Here is a 21,276-nt window from a genome sequence, read left to right as displayed (position 1 = left end):
AAAGTTTTTAACATATTAACAGAATCTTCCGTCGGTTCTTGATAGAACAACATTATAATAAATTAAAAGCACCAGTTTGCTTTTGTTCTAAAATATTACTTGTATTGTTAACCGGTTTTCGGCTTACAAGGCCATCTTCAGACATTTACTGAGTATTATCACCAAAGAAGTTAAATGTTAGCATACAACATTGGAAGAGAAGTAACACATCTAGACCGAAATAGAAACATACAGTAAGTAACATCTTTGCAATGAAATAGTAAAAACTTAACAGTACATAAATAACAATGGAATTGACAGGGTAACCTTTAGCACAAAATAGGAATAGCATGCCTACATAACAGTTTCTATTAATAAACAAAACTAATAAAATAAAATAAAATTAGTACTAGACAAGGCTGCATCAGGAGGTATGAAACATGGAAATTGATACACAACCAATTAAAAGAAGAGACAGTTGTAAATGTAAATACAGAATACATAAGGAACTTAAGCAATACCAATAAGATAAACAGAAATTAATAAATGCAGGAAAATGGAGGTGTCTGAGGGAAGCTACAGTTTGAGAGTGTGGGGTTACTGCATTTTAACATTAATATTATAATCAAAGCAGTGGCTGTGTACCAGTTTTCATTAAATAAATGAGCAAAGTAAAATATGAACAGTATTTGATGAGACAACTACAAGGGGTGTTAAACATGGACAGTAATACAAGTACCAGTTAAAAGAAAGCCTTAACTATTGAAACTACAGTCTATGTGGAATACAAAGACAACTTCAACAAATAAAACAACAAGGAAAGTTTTTAAGAATGGGATTCAAATTCAGCATGAAAGGATTTCAGTGATAAGATTCGCTCATGATATTGCTATTCTCAGTGAAAGTAAAGAAGGATTGCAGGATGTGTTGAATGAAATGATCAGTCTAATAAGTGCGGAATATGGATTGAGTGTAAAAACAATGAGAAGTAGCGAAAATAACAACAGCGAGAAATTTAACATCTGGGTTGGTGAGCATGAAGTAGATGAAGTGAATGAATTCTGTTACCTGGGTAGTAAAATAAGCAACAACGGACGGAGAAGGAGGACATCAAATGCAGACTACCACTAGCAGAATGGGTATTCCTGGCCAAGAGAAGTGTACTAGTATCAAAGATATGCCTTAGTTTGAGGAAGAAATTTCTGAGAATGTACGTTTGGTAAACAGCATTGTATGACAGTGAAACATGGACTGTGGGAAAACCAGAAAAGAAGAAAATCGAAGCATTTGACATGTGGTGCTACAGAAGAATGTTGAAAATTAAATGATCTGATAATGTCAGGAATGAGGTGGTTATCTGGAGAATCGGCGAGGGAAAGAATGTATGTGAAACAATGACAAGAAGAAGGGACAGGAAGGTAGGACATCTGTTAAGGCACAAGGGAATAACTTCCGTGGTACTATAGGGGGCTGTACAGCGTAAAAACTGTACAAGACAGAAACTGGAATAAATCCAGCAAATAACTGCAGACGTAGATTCCAAGTGTTAGTCTGAGATGAAATGATTGGCACAGGAGACGTATTCGTGACGGAACCGGTCAGAAGATTGATGACACAGAAATAAGAAAATATCTCCTTAGTTTTACGAACATCAGTCTAAAGTATTAAAGACAAGACACCACAAGTCAAACGATTTAATAAACAGTCATATAAATTACACTTTATGGTCTAGAATGCAACTATTCCGTAGGAAATCCTAGTTACTAACAGACTCTAGTTATTAGGAAATAAAATCTTCTGACTCTTGGAGAACTCGTTACGAACTTCATTTAATACCCTGTCATTCCGCCTATGGACTTGATAGCTACCTGAATTCTGTTAGGAAGTGAATCCACAAAGTTGTGCAGGTGCGTTACATTCAGGTTCAGCCACTCGCTGAAGATTTTATGGCCCAGTTCCACTAAACTACGGGGATGCTGATGTCTGTATTCTACCCGGTATTCCAACACGCCCCACAGAGTTTCTGTATGGTTCATGTCAGGCCAGTTGAGCTACAATAGAGTGGGAGAATTTCAAGTTATTTTACAGGCCAGTTAAGATGCAATAATGTGGGAGAGTGTTCAGAAAACCGGTCACATATTACTCCAGCTCTATGATCTCTGCTGTTGTAGCCTTGAAAAATAGTGGTATCAATAGGAGACTCAACATGCAGATGTGGACTGAAAGGTAGCACCTGATCATGCAGACTATTTAAACAAACGTGCTGGGTCATGTTAGCTGTCATCTCGGTGAGTGGGCCCATCTCATACAAGAAAAACTCCCCCAAAACGTAAAAGACCCACCTACGGCTTCAACCTGATCTTGCACATATTCAGGATTAAATGCTTCATTTGGCTTTCGATGCATCCGATGACGTGCGTCGTTTGAATATAGGCAGACACGTTACGTTCCTCCAGGCACCGTCTGTCCACGTTGGACGATTTCAAGCCCATTGAAGACGCGCACCTTCATATGCCCGTGTGAGTAATAACCTGTTGCGAGGTGCCCGACACAGAATATTCCTTGTGTGCACTTTCCGTCGCAATGTTTCCCAGCTAAATATTGGAGGTGGACCTTCAGTCACTGCCTGCAGCAATTCCTGTCAGTTCTGGAAGTGATTTTGTGTCGCAAGTTGTGAAATGAGTCCCCGGTATCTCTCAGTCAGGATGTTTCTCCGACCACGTTTCTAATGTCGTGTTTCGTGGCCACGTGTGTTGCCACCCTACTTGTAGACACGATTTATCCGCCAGAAAACACCACCAAATCCAGCAATTACACATACCATATGGTCACGGGCACGACCAAACATGATTGACTCTTTTTGCCACTCTGTCACGTCCTTACATTCACCCATGTTTACGTGCAATGTCTGCTTGATACATAAATGTCCCACTGATTACCTTATACTCATGTAGAGGCAGTGCACGTGCAGGTGAGCACGTGACACGACAACTGTGCCATATGTAAAGACTTAACGATATGTCTGTGTGTACACACTGGCATGACTAACTTTTTGGCCACTGAGTTTACTACTCATTAAAAAAATCCTACTCAATCGGCTATCGTAGTCAAAAAAATGGCTCTGAGCACTATGGGACTTAACATCTATGGTCATCAGTCCCCTAGAACTTAGAACTACTTAAACCTAACTAACCGAAGGACAGCACACAACACCCAGCCATCACGGGGCAGAGAAAATCCCTGACCCCGCCGGGAATCGAACCCGGGAACCCGGGCGTGGGAAGCGAGAACGCTACCGCACGACCACGAGATGCGCGGTTATCGTAGTCACTGGGAAAATGTATTCACTGGAAAACAGTGTAATTAAAACGTTGTTTAAATATGATAACGTAAAGAGAATCGGTAATCGAGAATAACTTGTGGAGGAAAGGAATGAAATTAATGCAAATATTTTATGGCGCCATAAGCACAGTAATATTCCAGTGACACCATTATGTGGTCAGTTTAATCATGAGTCGTTTTGGAAAAATTGACATATTCGAGAAGCCCATAGTTTTATTACCAGACACTTTCGTCTCTTAACAGCTGAGCAGTATTAACTGTCGATGCCCACATTCAGATCCTTTGAAAATGCTTGATCGTGAAGAAAATCAGAAAAAAGTTAAAAATTGAGGAAGTGTTTTTGTAGGAAAATATCATCGCCAATATTAAATTGAAGGGTAGTTATTAAGCTTTATCTATAAAGTATTATACGAGTAAAACTCCCTTGCATCACTCTGAGGCAGAATTTTTAAAATTCTATACTTATTCCTGTATATTGCACCATTCCGTGACTGAAAGAAACATTTTCACTTTCGAAATAGGACAGTCGCTACGTACGCTATCTAACATGTTCCCAAGCGCAACGTATAAAGCCTGGATTCTTTCGGAGCTCATACCTCGGTTTCTATTCGTGATGGAAAGATAAGGTCAAGTATTTTGGGCAGCTCTTGGGCTAGGGACCATTTGTATACCCAACAAAAGGATCATCTTAGTGTTGCCATCCTATGGTATATGGTAAAAATATGAATGTTACACACTTCTTTCTGTTTAGGAAAATGGAGCGAATCGGTTGGATCTCTTTGCATTTGATACGGTTTACGGTGTTCCTCAACGGGCTTGAGGAGGCACCATTAGTTCACGGGCGATTGCTTAGAAAGCCCCAAAAAAGTTTATTACCAGTTTTTCGAACCAAACTCAAGCCACGGAATATTTTGCAATATATTCCTGAGATCGCCATCTCGAATAACCTTGGCAATTTTCGTTCCATCTTTATTCGTTCGCGAGATACAGAGGTTCAAAGTTACCCAACTTGTACATGTAAAACACGCACGTAAAATCCGGTATGAGGTGAAAAAATAGTTCATAAAGTGGCGTAACACGGAGATCTATGCTGTAAAGTGTCTCCGTTATCATCAGATGTGATCGAGAATCACGTCTTGTAGTACTGAAGCATACGTAAAATCCTATCTGATGTGTAAAATTAGTTTTGCTTTATTCCAATTTTACATAAGTAAGCTATCAATTTCACTTTGGAACATTCTGTTGGCATCCACCACCAGTAAAATCCTATCTGAGGTGTAAAATTAGTTTTGCTTTATTCCAATTTCACATAAGTAAGCTATGAATTTCACTGTGGAAACATTCTGTTGGCATCCACCAACATAGGGCGAAATGATCATCACGATAAAATAAGAGAAATCAGGACTCGCACAGAAAAATTTAAGTGCTCGTTTTTCCCGCGCGCCATTCGATAGTGGAACGGTAGAGAGACAGCTTGAAGGTGATTCATTGAACCCTGTGCCAGACACTTCATTATGAATAGCAATCACGTAGATGTATATCAAAATTTTACTGACCCATAAAGTTTTTTTCATGTTAGAAACATGAGTGATACGGAGGTAACCAGTGGTAAAATGCTCCTATCTGAGCACAAAAAAGGCGAATATACTCATATTTAAAAGACTCTGAAAATTTGGGTACCAGCTGCCTATTCTGCCTTCCTAAGCACCTTTACAATTTTAAGTAGTGGACAATAGTACACAGTGGGTGTGCTGTAGAGAGAGCGAAGGACACAATGGCAGTGTTATAGAAAGAGAGGGAATAGTGGCAGCTGAACATAATTGACAGTGACAGGGCAGTGCTGGGAAAAGAGAGAAGAAGATAGTTCCAGTGGGAGGCGCATATAGAGAAGGAGAAAGTGGAAGCCTGTGATAATGAGAGACAGTGTCTATGACAATGGCAACAAGGAAGAAAGAGATAGTGACTCTGCGAAGAGACAGGAGCAGTGGGAAGAGATGAATGAGACACTAGGAGTAACAGAGAGCAATAGGGCGACAACGGCAGATAGAGAAGACAGTGTTAGTAGACAGAACGATGGAGACTGTGACTGTGAGACAGGAGACAGTGAGAGACACGAAGTGATAATAACAATCAATCGTGCTGAGTGAGTGAGAATGGGCAAGTGGAAGTGGATGGGCATGAGGGATTAATGGTTCAAATGGTGCAAATGGCTCTGAGCACTATGGGACTCAACTGCTGAGGTCATTAGTCCCCTAGAACTTAGAACTAGTTAAACCTAACTAACCTAAGGACATCACAAATATCCATGCCCGAGGCAGGATTCGAACCTGCGACCGTAGCGGTCTTGCGGTTCCAGACTGCAGCGCCTTTAACCGCACGGATTAATGGATTTCATCAAGTTACATTTAGGAGGCCTGTGTGAATGAAAGGTAAGCTGCTTGTTAAAAAGATAGCAAATATGTTAGCATGACAAAATTTTACCGAAAATTTTTAAAGGTGCTGAAGAAAGTAGGAAGGGGCAGCTACTACCCTACTTTTTAGTGAGAGTCTTTTAAACAGAATCATATTCAGCTTTTTTTGTACTTCAATACGACCATTTTCCGCTAGTAGAAAATATTAACTAAATGAGGAACTTGATTTCTGGGAAAAATTGAGGCAGTTGTGTCAGCTTTGCATGAATTACCGCCTAGTAAGGTGCAACGCAATGCTCTCCTGAGTATTACACGTTTTCGGGAAGCGAGTTGAGAGACCAGCGGTGATGAATGTTCCCTTAAGGATTTTGCTAGCAACCCGACGACGCGGTCTCAGAGACGTTAATGCAGTAAATTAAGAGATAATTTCATTTTCTCTAGCATAAACAGTGCATAAATTTGCGTGCCTTGCTCGCAACATGACTGATATGATAATTAGGCTAGTAAATAATGGAGTGGAGATAATATCATGAGGGTCCGCTTCCATCAATTTCCTCTTTAGAGGCATTTGCTCGCCTCTGAGCTCCTCATTTTAACCGTCAGGAGAAATGCTCATCTTCTTACGAAGAAGAAAGCAAGCAATTTGATTCAATTTATTCTTCCGGCTTACTTGCTCTGACTTTTCAAGCATTTGCCAGCTTTTTTTATCCTATGGGAATTTTACTGCATTCGCTTGCATGAGACACAGGAGCAAAATAGTGAAACTGCTGAGCGGTATCTATATGGCCGGTACTTCGAAACTCTCCACAGCATATACATTCATGTATGAACACAAGGTGTTTCAGAAAATGTGTTTTTCTTTGAAATATACGAAATAAGTGAGAAAAATATTCATTTAGATAGTTCACATAAGAAATATTACCCTTTTAACGAAATTATCAACATAGTTAACTTCATTATTTTCCATGGAGTTACTGCAACGATTTATAACTTTTTTAAACAGAACACGATTTCTTTTTATCATGTAGTCGATGTATTTAAACCTATTATCTACAAATACACTGCACAGTACAATTAAAGATTCACTTTCTGGAACCCCCGTAATAATATCCCATTGCGATGCAGAAGATTAAACTTTGACCGGAAAGTGCATAGTACATTCCTCGGTAAGCGCCTAAAAGCGTGGCGCCCTGTGATTTCATCCTCTGGCTTGGCGACGCTGCATACAGAACAGTGTTCACACATGCTTAGAAAAGACCAGAACTCATAAGTTCACGTGCGGTTTAAGTTGGGTTAATGATGACACATCGGCACGAAATTTCACCACAGTGCCAACGTGGACGTTTCACAAGATGGAAAGGTCGTCACAAACCCCTCGTAGCTACATTGCACTCCTTCGTTAGACGCCTCTTTGATGGAGGTCAAAACCGTGACACCCAGGGTTTGAAATCACACGCTATTCTTTTGGTGGGCTGAGGAAAACATTTCAGACACACCACCGCTCAGAATCCACATTAAAAGACCTCAGGTGGTGGCGTAAAGTGCGTCAATGAAACCACCCCATTCCTAATGATGTTTGTGCCCACACATTTCACGGACGAAAAGGATGAGCAAATTGTTCTAGACAATCTCTGATACTGCTCATATTCCCCGAAAGATGCAAACCTTCTCTAAGGACATCGACGGGCTGGAATCACATTCAGCTTGATCGCACCCTTTGTAGTGTAGCGTTACTGCAAGTCTTGCTCTGGTGTACAGTTTGGAACAGCTAGGGTCCGTTCAAGAACATTCAACGAAATTTGGACATGATCCGAACCAGTAAAGGCAGCGGCGCGGCTTTCCTCTTCGACAAGCAAATAATCTGTAGCTCTTCTTTTCGTGGGAAGTGGATGGAAACTTGCGAATAGGAAGTGAGAGATTAATTAAAACGAAGTAATTAACAGCTTTTTTCCCTGGAGTGCAAGAGCAGTACACAAATATTTACGTAGTACTGGATAGGTTGGATTTACGAGTCTCCTTTCATTACGAAGAAGGGTACTGCGCATTCATGACCAAGAAGACCGTAGCCTGGTCACATATTTCGGTTGACACTCAATATGATCGTACTTACGTACGGCTCAGCTATTTCATGGAATCGAAGAATAGGAGTTTTGGAAATATCGTTTGCTAACATGCTGTCGAAAGCTGTTACGCACGTTACGCATAACTCTTGTTACTGACGCACAAATCTCTGAAGCTGTTTGTTGTCTTTTGGAATTATGCCTCATTTTCTCGACCGTTAAAACCAGGTTCTCATTCAAATGAGCAAGAAACAGGCAAAGATTTGCAATTATTTTGAGTCCATGCAAAGAAATACAAGGAATTCTTCATTTGTGTGGCCACAGAGACCGTAATTGCTTTATAATTCATGAGGGTTCTCCTCCTCCCCCCCCCCCAAAAAAAAACTCTATCGCTATTCCTTCTCTACTCTCACACCGTATATAAATACACAGAAACATACACTACACACATACAATAATCTCATTTAAAAAGGAATATTTGTAGGTCAAAGTAGTGGAAAGGTTGCGTTGGCAACACTACAAAACACAAACATCAACACATACATGAAGTACGAAAACAAACAGAGTACAGTGGTGTGCATAAAAGGGCGTTGAGAGAAATGCATAGTGCTGCAGAACATATAAAAAGTAGACAAAAATTATCGGTGTCTAACACAGAAAAATAACGATGTGCCAGCAGACGGCTTTTCCCGATGTAAGCGAGAAAGCAGCCGAAAAATAATAGTAAGTACAAACCAACTTATTCTTAAAAAACTGTTTCTCAGTCATAAAAGCAAATCAAAAGGTAAATAAACTTAATTACAGACCCCTGATGATGCTTTACCACAATAAAGCGAAACGCGTCTGGTATAAAAATCGCGATTTTTTGTAGTCGCAACGACGGATCAAAAATACCCTCATGAAATACAAGGAATCTGTTTGTAGATGATCATCTGTTTGTAGACTGATCATACTCTGAACTTTATTTCAGATTTTCAATAAAAAAACTGCGCCCGTAATTATGGTTTAATTTTGGGACTGCGAGTTTGGAGTATGAGGACCGCGTGCAGTGTAGCCCCTCAGGAGTTATCTGCGATCAAAGATGCATAATGTTAGCCGATACTACATTATATTTATGGGACTTTATAGCTAGCCACAATTAAATAACCTTAAATTTGACTATATGTTAGTAAATCGAAATTTGAGCCCACCTTTTGTTTTTTTCCTCTTTATAGCTTTACAAAAAACAGTTAATATTAACAAATTTCACATATTATAGGTATAAGATCCCAAGAAATGTTTACTTTTCTGGGGTCAAAAGTAGAAGTTTATTGGTTGATCCGTTTTTATTTTATGCTGCACGCAGTTTTGAAAAATCGATTCTCGACAAAAAAGCTTTTTAAAGGTTTAGGGAAAACTTTTTAAAGGTTTAGGGAAAACTTTTATACGTATTTTTAGTTCTGTTTGCATAAAAATTACAAGCACATGTCATTATCTATTTTTGCTGTCGCTGAACACAAAGCTGAAATAAGATTTTCAAAATTAAAACTGGCTAATCCTGTATGACGGACCAAAAGTTATGTTTTAGCCAATTTCGACCAAATTTTCACCAAGAAAAGTGTTTTCGTTACTTACGCTTAGCCTGCAATTGCAGCATTGTATATCAACCCTTCCTCTGACACGAATTGTTTCTCGAGAGCAATTCCCTCGCCCTTCTTAGCAAGGAGAACCGATCTGCCTGAGCTGAAAATGCTGCGTTCGGCAGCTGCACACGTCGTACGCCAGTTTTCTAGCCGAATGTGTCTGCATGCATACTGCAGTATAAATTATGTTATGAACGTGCGCCACGGCAAGACAAGTTTTCTGCCTGAACCGGGCATTTCCGACTGAGAGGGTCCCACGGCGGCCGTGCCACTGCTTTGAACAGTGGCTGTAGAATCTTTCATAACGTACGGATTAAAAAATTTTCGCCGCAACATTCTAGACGCATGTACACTACTGGCCATTGAAATTCCTACACCACGAAGATCACGTGCTACAGACGCGAAATTTAACCGACAGGAAGAAGATGCTGTGATTTGCAAAGGATTAGCTTTTCAGAGCATTAACACAAGGTTGGCGCCGGTGGCATGACATGAGGACAGTTTCCATCCGATTTCTCATACACAAACAGCAGTTGACCGGCGTTGCCTGGTGAAACGTTGTTGTGATGCCTCGTGTAAGGAGGAGAAATGCGTACCGTCACGTTTCCTACTTTGATAAAGGTCGGATTGTAGCCTATCGCGATTACGGTTTATCGTATCGCGACATTGCTGCTCGCGTTGGTCGAGATCCAATGACTGTTAGCAGAGTATGGAATCGGTAGGTTCAAGAGGGTAATGCGGAACATCGTGCTGGATCCCAATGGCCTCGTATCACTAGCAGTCGAGATTATAGGCATCTTATCTGCATGGCTGTAACGGATCGTGCAGCCACGTCTCGATCCCTGAGTCAACAGACGAGGGCGTTTGCAAGACAACAACCATCTGCACGAACAGTTCAACGACGTTTGCAGCACCATGGACTATCAGCTCGGAGACCATGGCTGCGGTTACCCTTGACGCTGCATCACAGACAGGAGCGCCTGCGATGGTGTACTCAACGGCGAATCTGGGTGCATGAATGGCAAAACGTCACTTTTTGGGATGAATCCAGCTTCTGTTTACAGCATCATAATGGTCGCATCCGTGTTTGGCGACATCGCGGTGAACGCACATTGGAAGCGTGTATTTGTCATCGCCATACTGGCGTATCACCCGGCGTGATGGTATGGGGTGCCATTGGTTACACGTCTCGGTCACCTCTTATTCGCATTGACGGCATTTTGAACAGTGGACGTTACGTTTCAGATGTGTTAGGACCCGTGGCTCTACCTTTCATTCTATCCCTGCGAAATCCTACATTTCAGCACGATAATGCACGACCGCATGTTGCAGGTTCTGTACGGGTCTTTCTGGATACAGAAAATGTTCGACTGCTGTCCTGGCCAGCACATTCTCCAGATTTCTCACCAATTGAAAACCTCTGGTCAATGTTGGCCGAGCAACTGGCTCGTCGCAATACGCCAGTCACTACTCTTGATGAACTGTGGTATCGTGTTGAAGCTGCGTGGGCAGCTGTACCTGTACACGCCATCCAAGCTCTGTTTGACTGAATGCTCAGGCGTATCAAGGCCGTTATTACGGCCAGACGTGGTTGTTCTGGATACTGATTTCTCAGGATGTATGCACCCAAATTGCGTGAAAATGTATTCACATGTCAGTTCTAGTATAATATATTTGTCCCATGAATACCCGTTTATCATCTGCATTTCTTGTTGCTGTAGCAACTGTAATGGCCGGTAGTGTATCTTTTACAAATACAATAAAAATCGAATTTTCGGCCATTTTGAATGATAACCTGGCTTTAAGTGACAGTAGACCCCACGTACCACCGCTGTACAGTGGTGAAGAGACTCACGGTACGGCGATTGCACAATCAGTGCGCGCGACATGGGCGGGAGGCGGCGCGCGGTCGGCTTTGGAGCTCGAGCGTCCGGTCCCTCCTACGCTCCTGCAGGCCGCTACTCGTACGGCCAGGACAGCTGCCAAGCGGAGCGCTGGAGGCCTTTGCCCTGTCTGTGATGGTCACTGCTACATTCCTCGAGAGATAACACACTAGTTTCTAGCAGTAACAATATACCATTTTACCTGTATTAGGTGATGATAACAAATGGTAGCGCCTCCGTGCCCAATATTAAACGATCGAAAATCTAATGACAATCGTTGGTGAACAACGTAACCAGTTAGAAATGCTTTTAAATTACTTCATTTTTCTGCCGTAACCAGTTTTTAGCTACGCTGACAATCTCCCGGTGGCTAACATTTCAGTTACATCAGTGTTTTGGTCAGCAGCATGTCGTCGGTTCCTGCACTGCACAAGAATATTTGAATATCTAGAGCAACTTTATATATTGATTCATTAATAAAAACATGCTATTGCGATGCATTTATTTAGATATAAGGTGAAATAGTTTTTTACACTTACATGCCTTTCAGTGAATGCCGATTACTTCTGCAGTGGTCCTACTGGTTATCAACATCTACATCTAAATCTACATTCATATTCCGCAAGCCACCTGACGGTGTGTGGCGGAGGGTACTTTGAGTACCTCTATCAGTTCTCCCTTCTATTCCAGTCTCGTATTGATCGTGGAAAGAAAGATTGTCGGTATGCCTCTGTGTGGGCTCTAATCTCTCTGATTTTATCCGCATGGTCGCTTCGCGAGATATACGTAGGAGGGAGCAATATACTGCTTAACTCCTCGGTGAAGATATGTTGTCGAAACTTCAACAAAAGCCCGTACTGAGCTACTGAGCGTCTCTCTTGCAAAGTCTTCCACTGTAGTTCATCTATCATCTCCGTAACGCTTTCGCGATTACTAAATGATCCTGTAACGAAGCGCGCTGCTCTCCGTTGGATCTTCTCTACCTCTTCTATCAACCCTGTCTGGTACGGGTCCCACACCAGTGAGCAGTATTCAAGCAGTGGACGAACACTTCTACTGTAACCTACTTTCCTTGTTTTCGGATTGCATTTCCTTAGGATTCTTCCAATGAATCTCAGTCTGTCATCTGCCTTACCGACGATTAATTTTATATGGTCATTCCATTTGAAATCACTCCTAATGCCTACTCCCAGATAATTTATGGAATTTACTGCTTCCAGTTGCTGACCTGCTGTATTGTAGCTAAATGACAAAGGATCTTTCTTTCTATGTATTCGCAGCACATTACACTTGTCTACATTGAGATTCAATTGCCATTTCCTGCATCATGCGTCAATTCGTTGCAGATCCTCCTACATTTCAGTACAATTTTCCATTGTTACAACCTCTCGATATACTACAGCATCATCCGCAAAAAGTCTCGGTGAACTTCTGATGTTATCTACAAGGTCATTTATATATATTCTGAATAGCAACGGCCCTACGACACTCCCCTGCGGCACACCTGAAATCACTCTTACTTCGGAAGACTTCTCTCCAACGGCGATGTATACGCTGTTGCATTGCAAACGGCACACATGTTGTAAATAAATCACTAAGCACTCTTCGTAATATTCTTAATGACAGTTAGGGCGTTATGTGCTTTACGCTCGATCGATATTTGCAAAGCGTGTCCATTAAGCAAAGATAAAAAAATACTGTTCATTTACTATTGAGCAGAGATGTAAACTAAGCAAAGAAGATGTGTGGGATGTGCAGTATGGAACATGTTAATAACAGAAGAATGCTTTTACGCTTACAGTGAACTTTTTACTACGGGAATAAAGGGTTTTTCTTCTTTATTTTTTTATCAGTTCGTAGTGTAAATTTTTATGCAAAACCGTCAGATTGGTTAGTATAAATTACACAAATATGCTCACAACCACACACTCTCACACACACCGCTTGAGTCACGTAAATCTTGCATAACAAATACTGCGTGCGGTTTTTGCAGACTAGATTGGCAGTCGGAGGCTCGTAATGTCAGGAACAAAAATTGTAATAATGCCCAGAAAGTACCTGGGAGAAATCATCCAGCCATCAGGGATCAACCTAAAGGCCAATAAGGAAAGAATAAAAAAAACTACAGAAAGCATATAAACTCACGTGGATCTATTATAACAAAAAGTCCATATCCATTAACGCAAAATTGAGGCACTACAACACTGTCGTACTTCCGGAGGCACTGTTTGCATCTCAAACAACACAAATAGGTGGGCAAACTAAAATCAAAGGAATAGAGAAACAATAAAGAAAACTCTCAGAAAATTTTTGGCCCGATACAAGAGCAAGGAATCTGGAAGAAGAGACCAATATCAGAATTATATAAATACACAGACAAGATTACGGATACAACAAGGAAAAGAAGAATGTAGTTCTTACGGACATATCCACAGAATTTCAAAGCGAATTCTTAAAGTCATCAACTCAGGCAGGGGAAAAACAAAATGGATAAGAGAAGTTGAAAAGGACCTCCGACATGCACACATAACAGTAAACGATGCAGAAAATAGAACTGAATTCAGGAACACCATCAAAAAACATAAATTTGACACCATGACACAGAAGAGACCAGGGTGCAAATGGACAGCTGAGCGAAAGAAACAACACAGTGAACACATGAAGAAAATTTGGGCTCAGAAATAACATAAACAATCATCATAAAGGAATTCAAGTTTAAACGCTCTCTTTAATTGGGAATAATCGAAAATAATAATAATAACCCGAAAGTGTATTATTGTGCCAACATACACTTGTTTAGTTGGAACGAAGCCTATTGACATCAATAACTAAAAGTAGGGTAAATTAGAATGTCCGTGGTGTTTGTTGCAGGATGCTAGTGCCAGTCGTTTAAGGGATACCATGTTTTGTGTGTGCTATTCAACCCGCTTAGTTGCTTGGTACTAAGTTGTTATGTTGGCTTACAGTGCGATCGTGAGTTTCTTGAATGCGTTGCGATTTGTTAGTCAGTTAGTGTGTGACTGTCCAAGCAGTAGATCGGTAGCGTACGACAGGGTTTACCAATTCAGAAAAAGTCGACATGCCCACGTTGTATGGAGAGCGTAGGAAGAACGCAATTCTTTCTCGTACGATGTATGAGGCAAGATATCCCAATAGACGCCAACAATCTCGGCAGTTAATACGTCAAGGATCAGCCTCAGATGCGAAAAGTTACTGGGCTTTACCCAGGTTTCAGCTAGAGTAATCTAGCCTTCTTCAGAAACATAAAATAAACTTAAATGGAACTTCCTGGCAGATTAAAACTGTGCGCCCGACCGAGACTCGAACTTGGGACCTTTGCCTTTCGCGGGCAAGTACTCTACTATCTTTTTTTTATTTTTATTTATTTATTTATTTTCCATAAAGATCACTCTGTTAAAAGGAACATGTAGATTATTTCATGGTATAGTATGTGCATTACATATGGAGCGGTGAGAGAAGCGGCAAATGTGCACACCGACTGCACCCGGCACATCCCAGCTGCGTGGGGGGTCGAGGAAGACTGCGTGAAGATAGCTGCTAAAGGTTTTCCCATAGTGTGACCATCTATGAACCACATTGTGGGCTTGCTGCAAGAAATACCAAAAGTCGAGTCGCGACTTGGCAGCATCCCCATAGAGGTACGCGATCGTCCAACCTTTGACCCAGATGATCGAGTGTGATTTAGTCGCCGGAAAGTAGTCACTCTCCGGATATAAGATACTATCTGAGCTACCGAAGCACGACTCACGCCCGGTACTCGCAGCTTTACTTCTGCCAGTATCTCGTCTCCTACCTTCCAAACTTTTCAGAAGCTCTCCTGCGAACCTTGAAGAACTAGCACTCCTGAAAGAAAGGATACTGCGGAGACATGGCTTAGCCACAGCCTGGGGGATGTTTCTTAGAATGAGATTTTCACTCTGCAGCGGAGTATCCTTTCTTTCAGGAGTGCTAGTTCTGCAAGGTTCGCAGGAGAGCTTCTGTGAAGTTTGGAAGGTAGGAGACGAGATACTGGCAGAAGTAAAGCTGTGAGTACCGGGCGTGAGTCGTGCTTCGGTAGCTCAGATGGTAGAGCACTTGCCCGCGAAAGGCAAAGGTCCCGAGTTCGAGTCTCGGTAGGGCACACAGTTTTAATCTGCCAGGAAGTTTCATGTCAGTACACTCCGCTGCAGAATGAAAATCTCATTCTCATAAAATAAACTAATACATGCCAGAATAAGGCACGGTCAAACATAAAAAGCTTAAATACCGTGGTATCATGTCAAGCTACGTTACGTAACTTGCTTACTTTCCACTTCATAGAAAGCGGTCGGTTAGCGGCGGACGCTACGTTGGATCTAACTTTTTATGTTTGACCGTGCCTTATTCTGGCATGTATTAGTTTATTTGATGCTTCTGAAGGAGGCTAGATTACTCTAGCTGGAACCTGGGTAAAGACCAGTAACTTTTCGCATCTGAGGCGGATCTTTGACGTATTAATTTATCACAGTAGCTGACAGGGCTGCAACACGTCAAAAATTCTTAGATCTCGTCAGTTATTTATCAGCGTCTTCAGCCACTTACGTGAAAGTGATAGTGTAACACCTGCACAACGTAACAGAAGGAAACAAATGACGACAGAAGAGTGGAAATTAATATTCTTGCTGCTGTTGCAGCTGATCCGCGCGTTAGCTTCCGCGCAGCGTCACGAGAATTGGCATAAGTCACGCAAGTGTTCTCCCTCAGCATAGGTTCTACCCCTCTCTCACCTCTCTTCATCAAGAGCTGCCTGAAAACGATTATGAGAATCGTGCGTGTTAACTTCTGTACATGGGCATTAAGGCAGGATACTCTTCATATGTCACGTATCGTGTTCAGTGATGAAATCACATTTACTAATCACGGCCAGGTAGGCCAGCTAAACAAGCTCTATTGTTCTGTGGACAGTCCCGTTTGCTTCGTCAGGTGAACGTCAGCGCCCATGGAAAGCAAACGTGTGATATGGGATAACGAACCATCAGCACACAAGTATCGCAGCTTTCTAGCTAACTATATTCCACTGATGCTAGAATATGTTCCTCTGTAGACTAGGAGAAACCTATGATATCAACATGATGGCTGTTCGGCCCATCGTACAGGAAATGCTACAGCGTGTCTTGACGAATTGTTTCCAAATCGCTCGACTGCACGCAGAGGTCCTGTAACTTGGTCCATCCATTCCCAGGACTTGATGCCTGTAGACTTTTTTCTGTGGGGAAAGCTAAAAGACACACCAACTACATTCTATGATATACAACGAAGTATTACTGCAGTCAGCTCGGATATCTCCGCTGAAATCCTGGCACGTGTGAAGCAGTCATTCCATGCCAGACTGCAAATGAAGTCCCTTGCTGCTTGAGAGAGCGTAGTTGAACAATGCGGGAGACCCGCACTGCCGTACTAGGCAAGGTCCTAATGGAGGTGGTTTGCCGTTATCTTTCTCCGACCGAAATGGGGATGAATGATGATGATGAAAACGACACAACACCCAGTCATCCCAGGGCCCTGAGCCTTCCGCGAATCGAACCCGGGACCCCGTGCTCGGGAAGCGAGAACGCTACCGCGAGACCACGAGCTGTGGACCATACCAGACTGGAAGCGTGTATTACCGCTGTCTGTGGTCACTTTGAACACAACGTGCGATGGCCAACTATCTCGTTATAAGCACTCCGTCTTCAGGCCACGAGTGGCCTACCGGGACCATCCGACCGCCGTGTCATCCTCAGAGGAGGGTGTGGATAGGAGGGGCGTGGGGTCAGCACACCTCTCTCCCAGTCGTTATGATGGTATTCTTGACTGAAGCTACCGTTCGGTCGAGTAGCCCCTCAATTGGCATCACGAGGCTGAGTGCACCCCGAAAAATGGCAACAGCACGTGGCGGCTGGATGGTCACCCATCCAAGCGCCAGCCACGCCCAACAGCGCTTAACTTCGGTGATCTCACGGGAACCGGTGTATCCACTGCAGCAAATCCGTTGCCCAACTATCTCGTTACTGATCAGAATCCACACAACTAATCTATACACTTTTGTCGTTCTTTACAGTGTGCTACACAGGTATTGTAACTGTGTCGGTGTGGAAACTTTTCAAAATACAACATCTCGAAAACGAATCACACCATAATACTGCAACAAACGCCGCTGACATTCTAATTTACCCAGCTTTTAGTTTGTTAGTGTGAGTACACATTGTCCCATTTAAAACAGTGTATTTTTGCAGAAAAGTACACTTTCTAAGTATTATGACTATCTGTTGAGTGACTAACAAATGGTTCAAATGGCTCTGAGCACTATGGGACTTAACAGCTATGGTCATCAGTCCCAGTGACTAACAATACGAGCTCCTGACTACCAATTCGTTCTGTGAAAACCGCACATTAGAGGCACTTTCTATTACCGCCATATTTGTGGCGCAAGTTTTTGGTGCTTCACCACGTATATATGTATATATACGGTGTTAGGGGTGTAAGCGCAGATATTTCTATTGACGACTGAGGACAATGTAATGAAAAACTTCAGTATTTGCTTCATTTGTAGACCAATAATTATAGCTATGACGGGTAGTACGATTTTAGATTGGTTAGTACTTCCAAACAGCATGGCACAAGCAAGTCATTAACGTTTACATTCCCCTAGGCAGCGCGTCAGGTATCCAAGGACGCAAAATGGAAAGTCTATGCCGACAGGTGTAACTTACTTCGTGACTCAGTTACGACCTTGCAGAAATCATCAGGTAATACAGTATGTGATATTTGCGGGAAGATTGTTAGATGCAGAGAAAAATCAACTAACATACTGAAGTGCGTGCATATAAAGGGATGAATTAGCAAAATATCTGTACTTACATTCCTAACAACTTTACACAAGTGCGGATTTCACAGAATGGATTGGTAGCAGAGGCTCGTATTGTTAGCCAATCAACAGATCGTAATAATACTTACAAAGTGTATTTTTTGAGCAAACTACATCTACATCTACGTGATTATTCTGCTATTCACAATGGCAGAGGGTTCAATGAGCCACTTTCAAGCTGTCTCTCTACCGTTCCACTCTCGAACGGCACGCGGGAAAAACGAGCACTCAAATTTTTCTGTGCGAGCCCTGATCTCTCTTATTTTATCGTGATAATCATTTCTCACTGTGTAGGTGGGTGCCAACAGAAGGTTTTCGCAATCGGAGGAGAAAACTGGTGATTGAAATTTCATGAGAAGGTCCCGTCGCAACGAAAAACGCTTTTGTTTTAATGATTGCCACTCCAATTCACGTATCATGTCTGTGACACTATTTCCCCTATTTCGCGCTAATACAAGACGAGCTGCCCTTCTTTGTACTTTTTCAATGTCATCCGTCAGTCCCACCTGATGCGGATCCCACAACGCACAGCAATACTCCAGAATAGGGCGGACAAGCGTGGTGTAAGCAGTCACTTTGGTAGACCTATTGCACCTTTCAAGTGTTCTACCAATGCATCACAGTCTTTGGTTAGCTCTACCCACAGTATTATCTATGTGATCGATACAGTTTAGGTTATTTGTAATTGTAATCCTTAAGTATTTAGTTGAATTTACAGCCTTCAGATTTGTGTGACTTATCGCGTAATCGAAATTTAGCTGATTTCTTTTAGTACTCATGCGAATAACTTCACACTTTTCCTTATTCAGGGTCAACTGCCACTTTTTGCACTATACAGATATCATATCTAAATCATTTCGCAAGTGGATTTGATCACTAAAAGTAGGATAAATTAAAATGACAGCGGTGTTTGCAGGATTCTAGCGCGCGTCGCTTACGGGATATCGTATTTTGCAGAGTGCCAACAAAGACAGTTATTTATGAATTCAAACTCCATAATTGTTAGGTATATTGTTGTTACGTTTGCATACAGTATGCTTGTGTGTTCCTTGAGTGCACTGCAACTCAAATATATATAAGGTGTAAACGGTATAAGGCGCCAAAATTATACAGATGGCACATCTCGCAATGTTTGACAAAAAAGTTTAGTAACATGTTTGCGTATTTCCTACCGTTGTCCCAGAAAAAAACAGTTCGTCTCAGGATAATGGTTTTGGAAAAGTAGATACCTGGCCGTGCACGTACGTAAGCAATCGGTTCCTGTTATTGCCCGCTGCGCGTATTAACATCGCGAGCGTAAATCGTAAACACATAGGCAACTGCGGCCTGAGTGGCTGCGTCTTTGTAATACACCGAGCGACGACAGTATGCATTTACATCTTAATAAAGTACAGTACCTTTGTAAATTTTCGTCCGTATGCGAAACGTATCTTCTGTTCTGATATGCTTTCCGTTTTTGTTACATCATGACAGAATACAACTGACGAGTACGTATTTAATTTCCTTAGATTGATAGATACTGGCTCTTTACTGCCCCGCGCAGAAGGCAGAGGCCCACAACGCGTCGACCGTACATTGGAAGCTGAGGAAAGAATTCTGGACCGCATCCAGGAGGACCCTTCTCTGAGTACTAGAAGCATCGCCCGCCACGTGGGTATATCGCACACTGTCGTTCATCGCACTTTGCAAGAGGAGCGTCTGTGGCATTACCACATTCAACGCGTACAAGCATTGGAAGAACAAGATTTCCCTCCACGACGTGAATTCTCAGAGTGGTTTTTGTTACACAGTGCGCAGCATGATTTTGTCAACAAATTACTCGTCACAGATGAAGCGTTTTTCACTCGCGACTGAGTAACTAATTTCCATAACATGCACACGTGGAGTGTACACAATCCTCGCCACGTAGTGGCAACACATTTTCAGCGACGATTTTCCCTAAATGTGTGGGCGGGTATGCTCGATAATTACATTATTGGGCCCTATCTTTTACCTGCACGTTTGACTGGTAACTATTATCGAACGTTTCTAGAGGAAACATTGTTACCAACGTTGTTAGAAGACATTCCGTTAGGCATACGTTATAACATGTGGTTCCTCCACGATGGCTCTCCACCCCACATTGGTCACAGAGTACGCAGATTTTTGGATAGTCGATTTCCAGGACGATGGATCGGGCGTTCGGGTCCACGTCGATGGCCAGCACGCAGCCCTCATTTAAGTCCACTGGATTTTTACTTTTTGGCCCATATGAAGGATCTTGTTTATGCTGAGCCAGTAAATAATGTGGACGAATTGACGCAGAAGATTTTAGATGCTGCCAATACCAATGTGCATGTGTGTGAACGAGTGCGACGAAACTGGGTAATGAAGCATGTGTAGAAGCGAATGGTGGTCTTTTCGAACATTTATTGTAGTATTGGTGTAAGAGGAAACGAAGTGATGGGTTTTCTTTTGTTACGATGTTTTTGTACAGAAGGAAAATAATGTGAATTTAGTATTCGTTATGGCATTGCAGTAAAAAGGTGAAACAGTTGATTGTAATTAATGCACAACTATCGAATTGGTGATTGATTGAATTTGTACTAATGGAAATGCATTGTGTTTGATATTAGCTTGTCAGTACTTCGATGACCTTCGTTATCGACTTGTTGAGAAACAGACTGGTTGTATTCAATTCACGTAAAGCGAATTACACATTCTTGACAACCCAAGAACCGTTTACATTCCTTTTTTCGGTACCACCTGATTATCACACCAGGCCGTTGTACACGTCTAATGATTTCAATCCTTTGGTCGGCTCGTTGCCTTTCTCTGGCCGCCCCGTCATTGTAGGCAATAAGCTCGGTACGCCGTGTACTGTCGGTTGACTACGTAAACAGAAATGCGTATACTATCTATCCTACGAACATTAGGTTTTAATAATACAAAAATAAAGTACATGATACAAGAAAATGTCATTAGACATTTTTGTCAAGCACACCGAGATGTACCATCCGTATAATTTTGGCGCCTTATACCGTTTACATCCTGTATATGGACGGAGGTCCATATATATGTTGATGATCATTAGAGTTTATAAGTTCCTTGAGG

The sequence above is a fragment of the Schistocerca cancellata genome, chromosome 2 (genome assembly GCF_023864275.1).
Source record: "Schistocerca cancellata isolate TAMUIC-IGC-003103 chromosome 2, iqSchCanc2.1, whole genome shotgun sequence".
Lineage (NCBI taxonomy): Eukaryota > Metazoa > Arthropoda > Insecta > Orthoptera > Acrididae > Schistocerca > Schistocerca cancellata.
This window is presented reverse-complemented; position numbering follows the sequence as displayed.